The following is a 20027-nucleotide window of genomic DNA, read 5'->3' as shown; positions in this document are numbered from 1 at the left end:
AGGTGCTTTTTTTTTTTTTTTGGACAAGTAGAGTGGACAGTGAGAGAGAGACAGAGAGAAAGGTCTTCTTTTTCCATTGGTTCACCCCCCAATGGCCGCTGCAGTGCACCGGCCCAAAGCCAAAAACCAGGTGCTTCTCCTGGTCTCCCATGCGGGTACAGGGCCCAAGGACTTGGGCCATCCTCCACTGCCCTCCCGGGCCACAGCAGAGAGCTGGACTGGAAAAGGAGCAACTGGGACAGAATCCGGTACCCCGACCGGGACTAGAACCCGGTGTGCCAGCGTCGCAGGTGGAGGATTAGCCTAGTGAGCCGTGGCGCCGGCCTAGAGCTAGGTAGACTTTATCAGAACCAGTACCTCTCTGTGCCCAGTGCTGGTAGCTCTAAGTGGCATGGTTGGACTGTCCACAGAGCAGTCTTGGACTTGACCAGGCTGATGGCTGTTGGCATGAACTGCTCCACCTGTCCCAGCAGGGGCATTGTGGTGAGTCTGTCTATGCAGCTCTTCTTCTTCTTCTTCGTTTTTTGAAGATTTTATTTATTTATTTGAGAGGTAGAGTTGCAGACAGTGAGAGGGAGAGAGAAAGAAAGGTCTTCCGTCTGCTGGTTCACTCCCCAAATGGCCACAATGGGCAGAGCTGCACTAATCCAAAGCCAGGAGCCAGGAGCTTCTTCTGGGTCTCCCACGTGGGTACAGGAGCCCAAGGACTTGGGCCACCTTCCACTAATTTCCCAGGCCGTAGCAGAGAGCTGGATTGGAATAGGGGAAGCCAGGACTAGAACCAGCGTCCATATGGAATGCCAGCACTACAGGCGGAGGATTAACCCACTGTGCCATGGCGCCGTCCCCTATGCAGCTCTTCTGCTGGGGGGAACGTGTTTGCTTGACTGGCCTACCAGCATCAGCATGTGAGGCTTTGGCTCTCTTGCACTCTTGAGTCCAGCCTCACGATGCTTGTATGATGCAGTGAAATGTTGTTGTGGGAAGGAACACCTATTAACCACCCTATGGGCACTCATAACTCCCTCTACAACACACCCATCACATCACAGCTGCCCAAACCCAGCTATCTACTCTCTAACTAGTTCTCCTTCTGAAGCAGAGAGAACGCTCCTCTACAATACAATGTTATCTTCCAGTAAGGTCCCAGCACCTAGCAATGTGTTTAATTAATCTGCTGAGAGGATGAAACTCTTCTAGACGCACAGTGATTTATGTGGAAGCGTGACTTAATTGCATTCAACTTTGACTTTCTCAGGAACATCCTTGAGCCATCCACGAAATGCCGCAGAGGATGCTGTTTGTTGCCGCCAGCTCCCTCTCACTCTTGGCAACAACCATTCTTCCTGGCAGTCTAACCTACTCTGCACCTGGCTGTAAACCACAACCCACTGTGTATCCCGAAGAAAAAACACAGCAATGTATTGCAAAAATCTTGGCCCCGCTTGCAAACCCCTTGTAGCACTTACTCATATCCAAATCATTGCATCCAAGGCTCATTTAATGGGCACCACAGAGGAGTTGGAACAATTCCCCACTGGAGTCGATTTCAGGTGGCACCAGGGAGGGTCTTGGGCATGTCCTGCCTGTGGGCTGAGTTGGAAAGACCGCCCAACCTTCAGACAGCCCCCCGGCTGATTCAACAAGTGGGCAAGCAGCTCTACCTCGGGCTGCATAACAAGTTGAGGTTCTCCTGTGGCAACTTGGTTTTGTACTGTACTGCTTAAAATGTGAAAATAAGAGAGCCACAGTTTGGCAGCAAATTCAAGCATAAGCATGCATTCTTAAATGGCTGCTTCAAGCTTCAAGAAAACCTGAAGTCAGACCTCTAATTACCAAGATTTTGACAAACCTGAGCTCTAATTCAGTTTCCCAATTCTCTCCCTAGAGGAACAATGTGGATGCCATTTGGTTGTTCTTTGGCTTTTAACTTTCAGGATACCATGTCCTCACCAGAGCCTGAAGCTACGGTGCCCGGATGCAGAGAGGTGCCTCCACGGGACCGCAGACAATGTGTTAACTTCCAGGCCGGGACATTTCCTATAGATGTCTTGGCCTCAGTTTTCCCGTTTGCAAACTGAAGCTAATAACACGGTCTGTCTCATAAGAAGGCTGCGGGGACTGAGCAGGAGAATTCACAAGACAGACAGTAACACTCCATGAACACTGAAAACAAACAGGAAACAAAATGCCTCCCACCCAACACCTTCTTTTTTTCCTTCTATTCCCAAAACTAGTTAAAATAACGTATTAAACACTGGAGCTGTTTGTTTGCACGGAGTAACCGGAAACCCTCAAAGCTGGAGGCATTTTGGATGAAGTAGATGTTTGCACCTCATCGATAGAGACACAGAAAGCCATGGCAGGGGCATGTAGGGGCCTGCTCAACCCTGGGGGCTGGGCTGAGAGGTTGGGGGTGATAAGAGCCGTTTCAGAGGCTCTAGGCCACAGCTCCTCACTAGTGAGCTGCTGACTCAGTTGCTGAAAAGTGGAACAAGTGAGTAGGAAACGGCGAGTCCCATCAGGCAGCCTCCACTTGCGTCTTGGCCACGGGGCTCAGTGCATCACCGCCTCCCAATAAACACGAACTAATGATCACATTGAAAAGCGAGGAAATCATTGTTCTCCCTGCCTGGCTGCCCGCCCAGCCTCTGCTCAGAGGGTGATGAGTTGCTTTTTATCTAGAGTGCATCTCCCCTTTGCCCAGAGAAACTAGCTGGAGCCCTGTCCAGCTGGAGCGTTTGCTTGGACCACGTCCTTCTTCCTCGGGTATGATCCTCGCACCGCCCCCCAGGGAACCTCACTCTGCGTTGTTTTGGGGTTTTTTTCCCCCTTTTTTAATAAGCCAAATGATTTGCTCCAGTTTCCCCCAAGGAACGGAGTATTAAAGAGTCCACTTTTGGCTTCCAAGCCTACTTGGCCAAGAATGGAGCTGTATCCAAATTGGTTAGAGGCCAGGAAAGACCAGAGAGAAAATGCCACTAGTTCTTGAAATGAGGGGTGTCCTGGATGTTCCGTGTTGACTCAAACCTGGAGTCCCAAGGCCCTCTGGGGTCTAAAACAGATAGATTCCCTCTCTGCCCAGTGTCCCCGCATCCCTTTCAGGTTTGTCCCTATCACTTCTTCCTACTGAGGTTGCTCACTGAATACCCTGAATTCAAAATGGGGTTTAGTATCAGGGATGGCAAAAAAAAAAAAAAAATCCAGTTTTTCAAGGGCATAGGGGTCAGAATGCTGTCAAATTAATGAGAGAAACTTCTGGTTTCTTAGGACTCTGCACCATCGAAGCTTCTAAAATACTGAAAACGGAAGTTTCTGACACAGGCCTTTCACAGCTAAAGAGCAACTACGCAGGCCAGCAGAGAGGATATCCATGCCACCCGCCTATGCCAAGTGGGTCTCCAGAGAGAGGCCCTGTGCCAAAGCCCCCTTGTGCTTACCCTGCGGTTTTCCTAGCCAGTCCATTTTCTGTTCACCCTACACCAGGGGGTCGCTCCGCCCCAAGTCAGCTCAAGGCAGAAAAGTCTGGGTGGCAGAAAATTCTGAAGAAATAACCCACTTGGTTATCAAGGACTCCCTCCGGTGACTTCCTCAGATATATTCAAAATTCAACTCCAAATTTCCCACGGACACGTAGACTTCTAGGCACTTGTCTAGTGCGAGTGGGAGACACAGCCTAGAGAAGCTGTAGCTTTCCCAGTGCTTCCTCTGCGGGAAAGAATGCTCTGTGGATTCCATTCAAGAAGCAAGTGAGGGGCCGGCGCTGTGGCGTAGCAGGTAAAGTCACTGCCTGCAGGGCCAGCATCCGATATGTGTGTTGGTTCGAGTCCCAGCTGCTCCACTTCCTATCCAGCTCTGTGCTATGGCCTGGAAAAGCAGTAGAAGATGGCCCAAGTCCTTGGGCCCCTGCATCCTGGGTGGGAGACCCGGAAGAAGCTCCTGGCTCCTGTCTTTGGATTGTTCGGATCGGCATAGCTCTGGCTGTTGCAGCCAATAGGGGAGTGAACCATCGGATGGAAGACCTCTCTCTCTCTCTCTCTCTCTCTCTCTCTCTCTTTCTCTCCTTCTCTGACTCTCCTTCTCTCTGTGTGTAACTCTGAATTCCAAATAAATAAATAAATCTTTTAAGAAAAAGAAGCAAATGTGGGTTTTTATTAGTTTTTTTATTTATTTTTGTTTAAACAATTGTCAAGACTGGAATAAAAGAGAAAGCACTGCAGTTTTGCTCTGGTTTTTTGTTATTTTTGATTTCAGGACTTCTCTATTTTTGTTTTCTATTTTTTTTTTACAAATACAAATTAAACATGAAAAAATTTTTTCAAAAAAATTCTAACAGTTCAAGAAAAGTTCATCAGTTGCATACTACACATTTAAAACCTATCTCACAATTTAAGTTTTAGTGGTAGAAAAAGCGTTTCAGAGTTGTTTTGTGATCACATACCAAAACAAATTAACTCTATTAACACTTTTTGTTCAGTTTTTAGTCCTACTAGAGAAAATCAAACTTGTTAAATTTTCCAATGGCAATTTTTCTACACCAGAAGGTCATGACTCTCAAAGAACAATTGGATTTTTCTTGCCTTCAAAATGTTTATCAAATCCTGTATCTCACAGGTTTCTCAAACATGTAGAAAATAAGAAATATTCCAATGAATGAAACATACCAAATGGCATTAGTACGGGGAGTGGGGAGGCTGTAAGGACGCAGAAAACAGAGCACTGGCTCCATCAGGTGACATCAGCCACAGCTATGGACCCCTCCCCAGCGCCCACCTCTGTGCAGCCCACGGAACCCTGGCAAGTGAGATTTCCGATCCTGCTTCCAGGATGCCTGCCCTTCTATAGAAGGTGAACGCCAGAAATCCTTGTAGCAGTGTTCACGGGTTGATCTCTCTGCACACAGGGGAGTGTGATGCTTCCAGAAGCCCATGTCCAACAAGCAACAGGATTAAACAGCCCAGTCCAGGAGACTCAGTGCCTTCTACGTAAGGGTAGGTCATGGAGGCCTCGGAGCATCGGCTCAGAAGGGATACGAGGCAGGATGTCCCCTGCACCTGCTCTGAAGGAAGTTTGTCTTGCTTCTCTGGGAGGCGGCTGGCGTGTGCTCACTGGGAACCAGACAATGACTCAACCTGTGGCTGAGTGGGTGTCACTGGCTGTGACCGTCACGGAGGCAAGCCAGACACAGAGGGCATCTGAATGGAAAACGTGGATGCCCAGATTTAAGTCACCACCAGCACCCCTCCTCCAATGCACACACACTCACTCATGCGTGCACACGTGGTCCCCCCTCCCTCTGGCAACTTTGTCTTATCATGTTCAGCTCCAACCATCAACCACAGCCTCTGGGTATCAGTAAGACTCAAGGACCCCAGAGCACCTTGGGCTGACATCATGGTTGAGCTCCGACTGACGATGTCAGTGTCAAACGTGTCCAAGGGTGAGAAATGTCCAAAAAGGATTTAATTAATCCGGCTCAGCTGCTCTTCACCTTAGGCTAGTGTTAAGAAAAGAAAGAAAAAAAAAAAAAAGAAGAAGAAGAAGAAAGCTATCCCATAATATCCATCCCAGGGCCTCCGAGCCAGTTTGCCTAAACGTTGCCATGGTGACATGTATATAAGTCGGTGTGCAGGCTGACTCCACGGAGAGCACCACGGGGCTCTGAAGTCAGGACTAGCCGGGGAGCGCAGAGGCACGTTCTTGTTCCAGCTGGATCTGACATCCCTCCATGGCTACGGGGAGTCTTCAGATCTGTGCGTTTTTACCCCCTCCTCCGTGTCCCTCTTCCTCTATCTGTTCCTCACCTCTCAGGGGAGAGCACAAGGAACAGAGAAAACCCAAAGTCAAGCTGGAAGGGAGTGGGCGCTCCCGCCTACCCAGCCCGGGTCTGGCCCTGAGACTCGGCCTGGAGCAGAGGGACAGGGAGGCTGGTCCTGGTGCCGGAGTCTGGATCCTCCCTGCTTTATGAGAAAGCGCCATCAGGCCTCAGAGCCGCAAGCACACTCAGGGGAGGGACTGGAAGCCATGGGTTGGGAAGTGGCCTGCACCAGGTTACCAGCAAGTGAGCTGTAGAATCAGGGCTGATTTTGTCTCTGACCCCCAGCCCAGGGCTTCTCTACAGACATGCCTGAGACCCCTCCCCGGGTTGTCCAAGAAGCTGATCTACTTCACACAGGAGCCTGGGAGGAGCACGATGGATGTCTGGTGGATGGATGGACGAACAGACGGATGGATGGATGGACAAATGGATGGATGGATGGATGGATGGATGGATGGAAGGATGGGTGATGGATGGATGGACGGATGGATGGACAGATGGATGGATGGATGGATGGAAGGATGGGTGATGGATGGATGGACGAACAGACGGATGGATGGATGGACAGAAGGATTGGTGATGGGTGATGGATGGATGGATGGATGTCTGGTGGATGGATGGATGGATGGATGGACAGATGGATGAATGGATGGATGGACGGACGTGACATCAGAGAATGGGCAACTCTTTCTTGCCAGGGTTTCTGGATCCCATAGTGCAACCACATCACAACAATCTGAGCGTCCAAGAATCTGCACCTCCAGGTGCCCAGAGCCAACCTTCTTCAGGATCTCCAGGCCTCCCAGAGGACATCTGAGATTAAGATCTGGCAGTTTCTGGGGCCAGCACTGTGGCGTAGCAGTTAAAGCCACTGTCTGCAGTGCTGGCATCCCATATGGGCACTGGTTTGAGTCCCAGCTGCCCCACTTCTGATCCAGCTCTCTGCTGTGGCCTGGGAAAGCAGTGGAAGATGGCCCAAGTCCTTGGGCCCCTGCACCTGCATGAGAGACCTGGAAGAAACTTGGCTTTGGATCGGCACAGCTCCAGCTGTTGCGGCCATCTTGGGGAGTGAACCAGTGGATGGAAGACCTCTCTCTGTGTCTCTCTCTGCCTCTCCTCTCTCTGTGTAACTCTGCCTTTCAAATAAATAAACAAATCTTTAAAAAAACAAATCTGGCAGTTTCTCCTGAAAGGGTCCCTCCCCTGCCCGTTACAGGAACACGGACTTACTAACAAACCAAAGTGTAGGTCAAGTGTGCATGGGATAGTGTGAGCCGGGAGGCTGTTCACACTCTCGGTGAGTAAAGTTAGAAGTGCACTATCGTGCCCCCTCCACGTGGTTTGATTTTGGACCAAGAAGACTCGTTTGTAAGAAGCCACCTTGGGCCAGCAGTGTACTCGGTGCCTCCAGAATGGGGCCGTGTTGATTACAACTCAAGGGAGATGGAGCCACTGACCACATCTTCATCTTCATTGAAGTCAGATTCATTAGCCAGTTGCAGGCCACACTACAAACCTACCCTCAATGACAGGCACAGCAAGACCACCCACTTTCAATTAGAAAAGCAATAGGAGGAGATGGATAGCTTCTTTTTTCTCTTCATTTTAATTAGCTTATATTATTTATTTATTTATTTAACAACAGAGACAGAGAATTTTTTAAAAAGACTTATTTATTATCATTTTACTTGAAAGTCAGAGTTACACAAAGAGGAGAGGCAGAGAGAGAGAGAGAGAGAGAGAGAGAGAGAAGTCTTCCATTCGATGGTTCACTTCCCAGTTGGCCGCAATGGCTAGATCTGCGCCTATCCGAAGCCAGGAGCCAGGAGCTTCCTCCAGGTCTCCCACGCAGGTGCAGGGGCCCAAGGACTTGGGCCACCTTCCACTAATTTCCCAGGCCATAGCAGAGAGCTGGATGGGAAGTAGAGCAGTCAGGTTTCGAACCAGCGCCCATATGGGATGCTGGCACTTCAGGCCAGGGCGTTAACCCGCTGCGCCACAGCACCAGCCCCGGATAATTTTTTTTTAACCTCTGGTTCACTCCCCAAATGCCTGCTGCAGTCAGGGCTGGGCCAGGCTGAAGCCCATGGGTGGCAGAGACCCGAGTACTTGATCTGTCACCTGCTGCGTCCCCGGATGCACAGGGGCAGGAAGCTGGCTCAGAAGCAGAACTGGGGCTCAAACCCAGGCCCCCCGATATGGTATCCCAGCATCTCTAATGGGGTCATAACTGCTGTGCCAGATGCCTGTCCCGAGATGTATAGCTTCTACAGAGAGAGCAGCTGCATCCAGAAACAAACACATCCTTTTGGGGTAAGCTTGCTGCTTCCTAGGCTTTCGTAGCCAAGACTGCTGGCTGGCAGCGTGGTTTCTCTCCTCAGTGAGATCCATGGCGCATTCAGCTGGTCTTGGCTTCCAGTCCCACCTGTAATTTGAAGCGAGGGTAGATGGCTAAGGTCAGACAACAAGGAGCCTGCAGGCTTAGAGAAGAGCCGCTCCGCTTGACTAGACACTGCAGGGCGTCCAAGTAGAAGTCCTGAAACTCAGCCGTGCTCTGCCTCCTGCACTAGAGCTTTCTAATAGCCCAGGAGAAGGCAGAATTCAAGAGTGGCCGTAGGGACTCCCTAAGGCAGTGGACTGAACACACAAAAATGCCCCTGGATGGCTCTTCCCAGGACACCGTGCAACGTATCAGAGACAGGACAGGTGCTTCTGCTGATTCCTAAGACTCCGGAGGGAAGAGCCTATACAGTGTCTGTTACATAGTAGTTGCTTCATAAACATCTGCTGGTTTAAACCAAGTTCACTAGTTTCTGCCACCTTCTTGGCTTGTTCGAACATCATAGCAAAGGGAAATAAGCAGTGGTAAAGAGTAAATTAAAAATGGCTTCAAATGGGCTTTGCAATCCAGACTAGAGTGAGTGCCTTTTATAGCTGCTTCATCACGATGACCCTGTCGGTTGTTTTAATCAAGATGATGAGGGGACGAAGCACTGTTGGGACCAGGTCCATGACTGGTCGTGAGGAGAAGCTGGAGGAGCAGGGAGGTTTGCCAGGCTGAGACGGGAATAAAGCAAACCTCAGGAAGCAGGGTCGTCGCGCTCTGTGGAGGGGCCAGGGAAGTGGAACACGCTGGAGCAGCAGTGCGTGCCCCAGGATGGCTCAGCCAGGGCCAAAGCTCAGGGGGCTTCCAAGTGTCCAGAGTCCCTACAGGCCAGCTTGAAGACGGTCAGGCCCAAGCCAAGGTGAAATCTGATTAGCTCTTGCTTACCTCAGGAGGACTTGGGTCTCAGACTTCCTTCTCGCCAGCGCTACCCAGGTGGAGCAGACTTGAGGACTTCCATCTCACCTTCATATCAGCTCGAGGAAACATACGTAATCGTGAGTGTGAATGCGCCTTCACTGTTTAGAGTTCTCTACTGATGGCAGCCATCACAGACGGTTCGTTCTCTCGCTGTTGCCAAGAAAGCTGCAAACTGTGTACACTTAGATCTGTCACCTAACTGTAGCTGGAACCATCATTATCCAGCACTGCTTATATTTTGAAAGGAAAAGAGAGAGAGCAAACTCTTCTATCCGCTACTTCACTCCCCCAGTGCCTGCATCATCTGGGGGCTGTGCCAGGCCAAAGACAGGAGTTGGAAACTCGCTCGAGGTCTCCCGTGTGGGTGGCAGGAACCCAACTACTTGAGCCGTCACCTGCTGTCTCCCAGAGTGTGCATTATGGAGGAAGCCGGAATTGGGAGTAGAGTTTAGACTTGAATCCAGGAGCTGCAATACGAGAGGCAGGCGTCCCAAGAGAGGCCTGCCCTGTGGATTGACTGCAAATGATAATCAGTCTATTGATCCAGTCAGTATCCAGAATTGGTCATCTCACCTCTCCCTGGCCATCCGCTCGCCCACTAAGGCACTAGAAGCTAAGGATATTTTGATACACCAAGGAAATCCCATTACTCAAGAAAGACCCCACTAGACCATCACTAGCCTGAGCGTTCAAAGACAGAAACTCTTCAAGGTCAGCTTTCCTCAAAAAAGAAAAACAATGCTGAGAAAAAGCTAAGATTGGAGCAGATCACCAAAGGAGAGTTTTGATCATGGCGTACTACAAATGAACATAGGGAAAATGGGGTGAGTAATCCCCTTGTTTCGCATAGCTCATGCCTGCGTTTCTTCATTTTTGAGCTTCACAGTGAAAGAAAAGCAAGACACAGAACATCTGAGTCCTCATAATGGGTTTTCCATTTGTGTTTATTGGGGAAACACAATTAGCCTCTAGAGACAACATCAAGCTTTCCAGAGTCTGTGCCAGGTTGTGTGTGTGTGTGTCAGTGTGTATAAGTACGTGTGTGTGTATGTGTGCACGCATGCGTTCTAGATCTGGAGAGAAAGATACTAAGGGACTAAGTTTCTACCTTCGCTGGAGATATCTACAGGCTTTGCAAGTGAAATTTCATCTCATTGTCTTTTTTTAAAAAAAGATTTATTTGAAAGTCAGAGTTACACAGAGAGAGAAGGAGAGGCAGAGAGAGAGAGAGGTCTCCCATGCACTGGTTCACTCTCCAATTGGCTGCAATGGCTGGAGCTTAGCCAATCCAAAGCCAGGCTCCAGGAGCTTCCTCCGAGTCTTCCCACGTGGGTGCAGGGGCTCAAGGACTTGGGCCATCTTCTACTGCTTTCCCAGGCCATGGAGAGAACTGGATCAGAAGTGGAGCAGCCAAGACTCGAACCAGCACCCACATGGGATGCCGGCACTGCAGGCGGCAGCCTTACTAACTATGCTACAGCACCGGCCCCCATCTCATTGTGTTAACAACCCCTTAATGCAGCTCATGCTATCCCCGTTTCACAGCTGGAAAATGGTATAGCTTAGAGAAACAAAATAGCATCCCAATGCTACTCAGCCAGGACATAATGGGACCAGAACTCAAATGCAGTCCTGGCTGAACTTGCCACCTCTACGCCACCTCTGGTCCACGTCAGGCTGAACACGAGTTGTAGGGGAAAACAGACATGTGCAAAGCACCACTTTCGCTCCAGCCTTTTTTCCAAATTCCAGATTCCAGTGGCTTCCTGAACATTGCCACATGGGAAAAGAGAATGCCGTGGCCACGTCCAAGTTAGCAAATCCAACATTACCAAGCCTCCCACTTGTGCCCTCCACCTATGCACACACACCTGGGCTACCCTCCTGTCTCCCTTACCTCAGCCAGTGTTGCAATTGTTCTAACAAGTATCGTCATGACCCCTCCTCGCCCCACACACCCGAATCTGCTGAGTCTGTTTGCTAACCTCTCACGGAATTGCTTCTGCCTCTCTTTTCCCGCTGTCTCCGCTGAGGCTCCCTGATAGGTCTCCCTACCGGAATCTCTTCTTTGTATCTAGTCGGTGTTACCCTCCAACACACACACCTGATTGTGTCAGTCTCCTGAACTACAGTGCCTCCCCAATGTGCCCCAGAATTTTGAATACACAAACGCTCCTGCAACCTGATTCTTTTTTTTTTCTTTGACAGGCAGAGTGGACAGTGAGAGAGACAGAGAGAAAGTCTTCCTTTTGCCATTGGTTCACCTCCCATTGGCCGCTGCGGTCAGCGCACCGCGCTGATCCGAAGCCCAGAGTCAGGTGCTTCTCCTGGTCTCCCATGGGGTGCAGGGCCCAAGGACCTGGGCCATCCTCCACTGCACTCCTGGGCCACAGCAGAGAGCTGGACTGGAAGAGGGGCAACCGGGACAGAATCCGGCGCCCCGACCGGGACTAGAACCTGGGGTGACGGCGCCGCAGGCAGAGGATTAGCCTAGTGAGCCATGGCGCCCGCCACAACCTGATTCTAAGTTATATGCCGCACCATCTTCCACAAGTACACGCTGCTCACTAATGATTCTAAACTTTCCTGATTCCCTAAACCCAGCAAACTTTGTCTTCAGTCCAGTGAATATTGACCAAGTATTGCTTCCCTTGCCTGTGGTAGGTGTGAGGGTGTAGAGCAAGATTTCTCAATCATGGACCTACTGATATTCATAGTAGATCATTCTAGGCTGTGGGAGCTGTCTTTGTGCACCCCAGTATCCCTGGCCTCTACCCAATAGATGCCAGTGGCACCTCCCCTCAAAGTGATGACAACAAAAATATCCCCAGGCATGGGCCGGTGTGTCTCGGAGGGATTTATCCCCAGCTGACTAAAGCTTTAAAGACATACTTGAATCAACTTTGTCTGCCCTGGAGTGACAAAGGCTCCGTGTCCTGCAGGGGCCCACAGGGCATCGGAGGTGACCAGTGCATGCACGGCACAAGGTAGCACAGTGGGGCTGAGAGTGCAGGTGTCTAGTTGGGTCCACCCCAAGTGAGCATCCTGACTCTTCTGCTCCCATCTGTGAGGCTTTGGCCAATGTAATTAGAGTCTCTAGGTCTTCAGTGACTCTTAAGTAAAATATAAATGCCAATCTCAGCCTCAGATCTATGGGGTGCATTTTACAAGTGAACACACATAAATAGTTGATGTATTGAGCCCCTCAAGATGTGACAGTTGCCATCCTTCACCCTCCCCGCCCTTCGCCATCCCCAAGACCTGGCCCTAAAGCAGCCACTGTGCCTTTGCACATGCTGCCTCATTGCTTGGAATACAACCTCTCACCCTTCCATGACTCTTTAAAATGTAGTTCCTGTGTCGGCTCCGTGCTGCTCTCTCACAGAAACGTAGTTAATTAGGGATCCTCTTCTTGTCTTTCCCTTTCATTGGCTTTGCTTCCTGTTCACATAGTCATTCTTCTAGGTCAAGGATGAGTACGTTTTTCTGTTAAGGGCCAGAAAGCAAATACTCTGCGTTCTGGAACCACACAGTCTTTGTCACAACTGCCAACTGCTCAACCCGGCAAACGGAGGTGAAAGACATCCATGAATGGTCTTGGCTGTGTTCCAATAAAGTTTTATTTACAAGACCATGTGGAGGGCCACAGGACCCCTGCTCTAATGAGTTCCTTGAGATCAAGGTCTGTGTCTTGTTAACCTTTGCACTTGTAGCTTTCCACACAGCATCTGAAGTGTCCTAGACAGTATTTAAATGATTGAGAGATCAATAGATCCACATTAGTCATTGCGTCAGCATTAATAGAACACATAATTGTAAAGTCATTTGCAATTGTGGAAATAGGGAGCTGACCAAGACAATAAAAACCACCTCCAGTGCTAATACAATAATTAGAGAACCATTATACGCTGGAAGAGTAGAAAACCTCTCTTCCTTAGACCTTCGAGCCAAGATTTAGATGCAGGTGTGAGGCTGCCTGGGAAGATTCAGGCTGCTCCACGAAGTTTGCATTTCAGAGAGATAGCCAGCAGGTTTTTTGCTATAAGTATGTCCCATGCAAGCTTTGGGATATAGTTATATTAAAAAAATCATCGGTTATTTCTCCGACGTTCCAATTTAACTAGGTATCCTGTATTTTTATTGGCCAAATCTGCTTACCTTTTTGAGGGCTAGCCTGTTCAGGAGCACTTCTGTTTTCTTCTCTCAACCCTCCTCCAGGGAAGAAGGTGTTTGGCCCAAAAGATGAGAAACCTGTCGGACCTGCTGAGCAGCCTTGAGCAGCCTTCCCGCGGCACCCCCCTCCCCAGAGGCCCCCTGTGAACCCCACGGCAGCTCTGTTGGAGCTGGAAATTTAATTAGCAAAATGGTAACATGCAATTTCAGGGGAGGAAAAAAAAAGTGTTATCACGAAGTTAATAAGAGAACTATTTTAATTACGGTCTTTAACAAGTTATGACCGTGCCACTTTGCTCTCTGGGGAAAGATTCGCTTCGTTCCAGAATCTTGGAGCAGGGAAGCGGTGTGAGGGGGGCAGAGATGGAAAGGTCGGTAGCCTGCACTTCCCCACGCCGCACCTCGGAGTCCTCTGGCTCAGGTGCTGAGAAGCCCCCCCTACCCCCCCAGCACTCTTCGTCCTCTCCACTGACTCAGAGGGAAGCCAGCTGTCCCCACCTTCCCATGTCAAGTCACAGCTTAGGGAGACCCAGGGAGGCATGTAAACCCAACCCTGACTTGCCCAGCTTGCCATTTGGCACACTGGGATAAAATCACTGATTTTTCCTGGCATCTCCGCTTCCTCTCTCTGTCTCCCCTGCCTGCTGTGCACCCTGAGAGCCACCTTCTCTGCCCCCTTCCCTACATTTACCAAACAGCTGTGCAGGCCATGGGCCTTGATGCCTGTGTCCCAGGGAAAAAGGACAGCCACAGAGCCTGGGAGTGACGGTGAGGCCCTGGCACACGGTGTCATGGTTGTCAGTGCATTCGCAGAAGGATCGGTGTGTGTTGGTGTGGGTGTGAGTGGGTGTTGCTTCCACTTCCATATAAATCCACATGCACACAACTCCGCTGGGAGGGCCTGGGAGCCCCAACGCCCAACAGCGATGAGCACATTCAATCCCCAGGGCTGCCTTTCACAGAACTTCCTCCACGAGAAGGAACTGGGGCTCCTTGGAGAAATGGCAGGTTTTAGGGCTGGGCCAGGGAACAAACAAGATGAGCCTGGATGTCGTAAGGTTCCCTAAATCAAGGAGATTCTCAAAAGAAGGAGGAAGACACAAAGAGGTACAAGGGTCAGCTGGAAGGCACTCCCACTTGCCAAACCTCGGATCATTGGAGCAACACGATAAATAACGAAGCAATGGCTTATTACTCATGAAGGAAACGGAGATCCTTGAGTCCACGCATAGATAGAAACAAGTAAATTGATGATTTAATGAGAAGCAGGATATTTGCTCAGTCTGTGGGGAGCAACTCGGACTAGACTGTTACTGGAATTAAGACTTATTCTATGCATCTGCTCTCCCACAATATGGCGCTGAGAAGGGAGTAACAACTTCTCGCAGCTGCCTCTCGCCAACTTGAGTGATGACCTGCAGGAGCTGATCCTGCTCCTGATTGCAGGAGAGCAGCGTACTCAGCGTGTGGGTAGCAGAGTTGGGATTGGTGGAAGAGGACTATAAAGGAGGAGAGAGACAACATGCACCAGGAACATCTAAGGGGAACATTTATCTGAAGGAACACCTGTGCAGCCCCCAAGAGAGCCGGCCGGCGGTGTGCCGCTCCCCTGCGGAAGTGGGGAATGTGGCAGGGGGAACCGCCCTTCCACAGAGGTGGAAGGGACGGTAGCCAACCCGGGAAGAACCAGCAGCAAACCCGGGGAGGGCCGAGCAGACAAAAGAACAGCGCAGGGTCCTGTGTCGTTCCTCCACGAAGACGGGGAGCGACATAATGGTGCCGTGACTCGGATAGGAAGCCTAGGCAGGGTTCAGTGTCGCTCCTCCACTAAGAGGGGGAGCGACACAGTCTTAAAATACCTTCCCACCAGAAAAAAAAAAAAGAAAAGAAAAAGCTTAGGAACGACATAGGGCAAAGGCACAATTTTATGATGGAGAAGCTTGGCAGGCACACTTTCTTTATTTTTTTAAGTTATTTGAAAGTTGCACAGAGAAGGAGAGGCAGAGGGAGAGAATGGTCTTCCATCCGCTGGGTTCACTCCCTAATTGGCTGCAACGGCTGGAGCTGCACTGATCCAAAGCCAGGAGCCAGGAGCTTCTTCCAGGTCTCCCACATGCGTGCAGGGGCCCAAGGACTTGGGCCATCTTCCACTGCTTTCCCAGGTCATAGCAGAGAGCTGGATGGGAAGTGGAGCAGCCGGGACTCGAACCAGTGCCCATATGGGATGCCGGAACTGCAAGCAGCGGCTTTACTCACTATGCCACAGCGCCGGCCATGGCCGGCACACTTCAATCAAGTGTTCAGAGTTGTGTGCCACACACTGGGATGCAATGAGAAGAGAATGTGCATTGTGATGCACCACCAAAGTGCAAGCCTTAGGAATCATCAAATTGCAGTTGAGACTCTGAGAGTGGCTGGCCTGTGGTCCTTACAACTGTTCATGCTTGGACCCACGCTGTGGCACAGCAGGTTAAAGCCACCGTCTGCAACGCCAGCTCCTATATGAGCACAGGTTCGAGTCCCGGCTGCTCCCCTTCCAGTCCAGCCCTCTGCTCATGCACCTGGGAAGGTCAAAGAAGCTGACCCTGTCGGCCTCTGAAACTTTCTCGGGGACCTGCAGGAGACACGATGAATGACGGCAGTGGGTTCCTTGTCTGCAAAGGACCTCGCCGGGACTCTGGGTGAAATGGGGCGGGCTCTGAGAATGAGGTGGCGGCGAGGAGTCTGTGTTAAGGTCTAGACTGCAGTGGCTGTGCTGTAGCCCTGTAGGACGGAGATGCATAAAAGCTAAGTAGGGGCCGGTGCTGTGACACAGTAGGCTAAGCCTCAGTCTGCAGCGCTAGCATCCTAACCCAAGTGCTTGGGCCCCTGCACCCAAGTGGTAGACCCTGAAGAAGCTCCTGGCTCCTGGCTCCTGGCTCCTGGCTTCAGGGTGACCCATCCCTGGCTGTTGCGGCCATTTGGGGAGTGAACCAGTAGATGGAAGACCTCTCTTTTCTCTCTCTCTCTCTCTCTCTCTCTCTCTCTCTCTCTTTGTAACTCTAACTCTCAAATAAATAAATAAACCTTAAAAAAAAAGCACCAGTGTTTTCTCAGGGCTGGGGTAGCATGTTAGGAGCTTATCCCCCAAACAGCCTATGAGAAAAACAGTTCTTTGCATTGGTAGATTTCCTAGTAACCCGAGGTTATTTTAAGATTAAAAACCTAAAAAAAAAAAACTGAAAAAGAGTTGCTAAGTTGGTAAGTTGACATGATAGAGATATTAGCAGGCCAGGGGGAACATGTTGGGGTTCTATCAAGATCAAGAGGTTGGTGACAGCCAACCGGGCCCAGACTTGAACTAGGGTCCCCAGACTCTAGGGCGAAGGGGCACAGCGGAGACACAGAAGGTCCCGGGGGGCACCCAGCTCCTCCCGGGTGAGCTTGTGACAGCTGATGGCCCAGGACGCAATGGCAGCAGGCCAGGTACTGGGACCACGTGGTTGCGCTTTCTCCCGCATGCCACGCCCACACCTACCTTGTCAGCTGCTGTGGGAGAGACTGTCGCTTTGCTTCCCTCGCCGAAGCGGGCTGCACACAGGGGCACCGCGTTTCCCTGTCTCCCACCTGCACGCTCTGCCCGCTCTTCTCTGGAGCGCTCACAGGACTTCAACGCACCAGGACAATGACAGGACAGCAGGGAGAGTTCCCTCCTTTTGTGCGAATGAGCTGAGAATGGAGCCCGTATTTGTCCGCTCAGAACAAAACAGCTCTTTCTCCTACGAGGGTGTCTCACTGCCCAATCACTTTCCATCTGGGGGGACGGAGGGGAAATGCGGGGTCGGGGTCCATTGGTTCTCAGGATGAGAACTGACAGGTCACAGACCCTCCTGAATATGTCACCTAAACATTGTGCTCTTCTCTGCTGAGTGACCAAGAACGCCACTGGATGGGACACACTGGTGTCCCCCATACCCACCAGGCCAGGTCGCACAGACCACAGATGCAACAGAAAACGGGAGAGGACAGTTTCTAGGGGCCCCGCTCGGGTCTGTCTGCACGGAGCCCTCCAGAGGAGGGAGGAATGCACATCACGTGCCACAGGGGCCTGCTGGCCGTGCGGCCCTGAGTCGGGCAGGTCAGCAAGGTGGCTCAGCTCAGCCCGTGCCACATGGCACCCTGACAAGCCAAACACGAAACTGCCAGGTTCCGTCTCTGCCACCCACGCTGCCAGGAAGCCACCGGAACATGAAACACTTGAGTTTGTTTAAAAGTAGGGGGGATTAACCCGAAGGCCCAGAAAATTTTAGGCCACAAAAAAGTAGGTCCCTGCCGTCAGTCCCAGGAGGTGCTGTTCTATTAAAGAGTGCAACTGAAATGATTGACTCAGAAACGAAGCCCAAGCTTGTGGCCATAGAGGGAAAAAATTTTGATGAAAATGATTTTTTTTTCAAAAAGGAATATTTATTATGCCATAGAACCAGAGATCTGAAGGTAGGTGGTCTCAGGGTGGGCTGACTCAGCAACTCAAGCATAGTAGTTCTCTGTGTCTTCCCTGAAGATCTCTTTACTTTTCCTCATGGTCACAAAAAGGCCATCATAGCTCCGAACATCAAGGCCTGTACTAAGCATCTGCTAAACACTACACAAAGGGGAGCCAAACAGGTGGGACGTTGGCTGCACACAGCTCACAGGTTGTTATTGGACACCATCCTGGAACACTTCTGTCTACAATGGTTCTATGTGTATGAAGGCAGCTTTGAACAAATCACTTTACACTCATATGTTTTGAAACATAGTGTAGGTTTCAAGATGGCATATTGCAGATTCTTCCCTACCGTTTCCTGTCTTTCTGCCATCTTATTAAATAATCAAAAGACGTTTACAAGTGGAAGGCAACTAGCAGAGAGCCTGGAGCGTGGCGAGTATTCAAAGCATTTGCTTCCCTCTGCTTGTCTTGTCTTGATATTCAAGGCTCCTGGCCATCACCACTGCTCCGCGCCCCAGGAAAGGGGCTTCTCTTGTGTTCTTGACCAAACTGTAACAGGATGGACCACACCACCTGGGCCGGCTTCTCCCATCGGCTCCATTCACCACATGAACTTGCACTAAGGCCCAGCCATGAAGTCAATCCCACACCCTATTTATACACAGCAGAAAGCTGCTACACAGCGGGAGGAGACACTCCTTCGATAGTTCACCCTTGCGGGGAGACGCACCCTGGGACCTGGGAGATTGCATGACCTTCTGGATGGGAGTCATTGGCTTCTTTAAAAAAAATAGGGCCGGCGCCGCAGCTCACTAGGCTAATCCTCCGCCTAGCGGCGCCAGCACACCGGGTTCTAGTCCCAGTCGGGGCGCCAGATTCTGTCCCGGTTGCCCCTCTTCCAGGCCAGCTCTCTGCTGTGGCCAGGGAGTGCAGTGGAGGATGGCCCAAGTGCTTGGGCCCTGCACCCCATGGGAGACCAGGAGAAGCACCTGGCTCCTGGCTTCGGATCAGCACGGTGCGCCGGCCACGACGGCCATTGGAGGGTGAACCAACAGCAAAGGAAGACCTTTCTCTCTGTCTCTCTCTCTCACTGTCCACTCTGCCTGTCAAAAAAAAATTAATTTTTTGAAAGTCAGAGTTACACAGAGAGAGAAAGAGAGAGAGAGAGAGAGAGAGAGAGGTCTTTCATCCTCTGGTTCACTCCCCATGTGGCCACAACAGCCAGAGCTGGGCCGATCCGAAGCCAGGAGCCAGGAGCTTCTTCCAGGTCTCCCATGTGGGTGCAGGGGCCCAAGGACTTGGGCCATCTTCCACTGCTTTCCCAGGCCACAGCAGAGAGCTGGATCAGAAGTGGAGCAGCCGGGAATCGAACCAGTGCCCATATGGGATGCTGTTGCAGATGGAGGCTTTATCGGCTATGCCACAGCGCCGGCCCCGTGATTGGTTTCTATACTTCAGTTCTCAATCCTGTTGAATCATCCTCACCATCAAACGGAGGAGGCATGGCCTATCTTGATTTGCATATGAGGACAGTGTGATTCAGAAAGTTTCACAGATACCCGCGGCTGCATAGCTAGCCATAAAGGCAAGATTAAACTCAGGCCTCTTGGGCTCTGATTCTTTTTCTTGTTTTTTGCCATCTGAGCTGGCAGTGGGTAAGAGATGAGGTTTCAGCCGACAGTACTATCCCAGTTATTCAAGCCTGGAGGACCAGACAACAAAATTCCAGCCACTCGCTCAACGGACACGTTGCCATATGCAGAGCACAGGAAGGCTTGTCGGGCTGGGGAACGTAGTAGGCCCACGCAATCACTGGGTCTGGCCCTGCCAAGGCAACCTCAGGCGAGACTGGAAACTCAAGAACTCTGTAGCAGGCTCATATTTAAGTTGATCATTTCGTATGGCCGGCGAATGATGTTCAAAATATCCAAATGGCCCTTGGCAGGAAAAAAAGGCTCCCCATCCCCGGTTTAGAAGATTGTATGATCTGTAAGACACAGCAGAGGGCCGGAGTTAAGGTCCTCCCAGCTAGGTAGGTTCCGGTTGGTGGGAGGTAAACACACAAATGGTTCATCTGGAAACAAAGTGGAAAGAGAACCAAGCACGGTGCACTCTCAGAGATGAAAACTTCAGGGAGTTGCTGGACTGTGGGTACGAGCAGCCCTTTCCAAGCGCAAGGTATTGCTATGGAATTCTTCAGTCAGCACAAACAGCAACAGCGTTGGGCAGGAGAAGGAAGAAGGAATGACTTGATAGCTCCTGTT

Source organism: Oryctolagus cuniculus, chromosome 17 (assembly GCF_964237555.1).
Source record: "Oryctolagus cuniculus chromosome 17, mOryCun1.1, whole genome shotgun sequence".
NCBI classification, from domain to species: Eukaryota; Metazoa; Chordata; class Mammalia; order Lagomorpha; family Leporidae; genus Oryctolagus; species Oryctolagus cuniculus.
The sequence above is the reverse complement of the archived record's forward strand: the minus strand, read 5'-3'. Positions refer to the sequence as shown.